Here is a 1,871-nt window from a genome sequence, read left to right as displayed (position 1 = left end):
GCAACTGTAGTGGCTAAATCAGCTTTGTTGAGCAGGAACTTAGGCGGTTGGTTCCATGCATATTTTTACCACCATACGTCTTTTGTGAACCTACCATGCCTGCTGCGGGGCAGACAATGCCAGGGGTTGGTGAGGTCAGAATAACGGATCAAGGAATTCTGTCCCCTCGGTGTTTAGTGCCCCTTCTGTAGTGGATACTCTCTGGGAGGGGTTAATAAGAAATATAAAGAACCTCACTCTTTCTGCCTGCTTCAGTGGCGCCTTCCACATGCTTAATCCTTGCACCTCCTTATCCATGGTCTTCAGGTTTTTCTCTTTCTAGGCACGGTCCAAAAACCCAAGTCTCTTGTTACTGTGTGTGTCTTAAATGTCCTTGGGTCCCCTCACAAGATGACAACTGAGCATACTGCCTGAAGCTTTGTTCAATAGGAGAGCTGCCCTTACTGCTGTCTTGGGTGGGGCAGAAGTACAGCAGCAGGTCATTTTAGCCTGCCCCCACGTGCGGGCACTTCCCAGGTGGGCCAGTGATTAAAACTCTGCCTTGCAGTGCAGGAGGCTCAGGTTTCTAGTCCTGGTCAGGGAACTAAGATCTCACATGCCCTGTGGTGTAGCAACACACCAAAAACAAACAAAACCCTTCTGTTTTGGGGGGCTTCCCAGGTGGTGCTAGTGGGAAAAGAATCTGCCTGACAATACAGGAAATACAAGAGGTACTGGTTCAATCCCTGACTTGGAAAGATCCCCTGGAGAAGGAAATGGCAACCACTCCAGTATGCTTGCTGGGAAAATTCTATGGACAGAGGAAGCTGATGGGCTACAGTCCACAGGGTCATAAAGAGTTGGACACAACTGAGCACATGAGCGCTTTCCACATGTGGAACCAACCTCGGTTCAGTAGCTCAGTTTTGTCCGACTCTTTGTGACCCCATGGACTGCAGCACACCAGGAGCTTACTCAAACACCAAATCACCAACTCCCGGAGCTTACTCAGACTCATCTCCACCGAGTCGGTGATGCCATTCTACCATCTCATCCTCTGTTATCTCCTTCTCCTCGTTGCCTTCCACCTTTCCCAACATCAGGTCTTTTCCAGTGACTCAATTCTTTGCATCAGGTGGCCAAAGTATTGGAACTTCAGTCCTTCCAATGAATATTCAAGACTGATTTCCTTGAGGAATGACTGGTTTGATCTTCTTGCAGTCCAAGGGACTCTTCAAGAGTCTTCAAGAGTCTTCTCCAACATCACCATTCAAAAGCATCAGTTCTTCAGCGCTCAGCTTTCTTTATGCTCCAACTTGCACATCCATAAATGACTATTGGAAAAGCCATAGCTTTGGTTATGGTTTAACCATAGTTTTTGAACAAAGCTTGCTACTTTCCCTCCTCTGTCACCTGGTGACAGAGACTGCACTCTACCCCCATGTGCCAAAGTGAAAGGTAGAGATATGAGTGCCACAGTGCTAAATGCCGTGGTTATCTGGACCCTCTCTTCCCCTCTATCTCCTCAACCTCCACCTCCCTCTCCACTCTCCCCCTCTTTCCCCATCTATTATATAAACTGAACAATGACCTCATTGCCTATCCAACTTTGATCCTAGGGACACTGAATATTAACTATATCCATACCTCTTTGCAATTAGCTTTCTTGGCTTTTACGCCAACTTTATCTGTTATTAAGATAATGGTAATTTTGTTTGCTTCACTGGTTAAATGCTTCCATCTGGTCTCTGATATGAGGGAGAGGGAGTGAACGATCCATGTTACTATCAGTGAGCTTAATTTTATGACAGTATTACCATTGTGCCTGTTACAAGGGTCAACAACCTTTGTGGTTTACAGTAATGCGTGTGTTCCTCTCACTAGTGCATTCT

Source organism: Oryx dammah, unplaced genomic scaffold (genome assembly GCF_014754425.2).
Source record: "Oryx dammah isolate SB20612 unplaced genomic scaffold, SCBI_Odam_1.1 HiC_scaffold_18, whole genome shotgun sequence".
NCBI classification, from domain to species: Eukaryota; Metazoa; Chordata; class Mammalia; order Artiodactyla; family Bovidae; genus Oryx; species Oryx dammah.
This window is presented reverse-complemented; position numbering follows the sequence as displayed.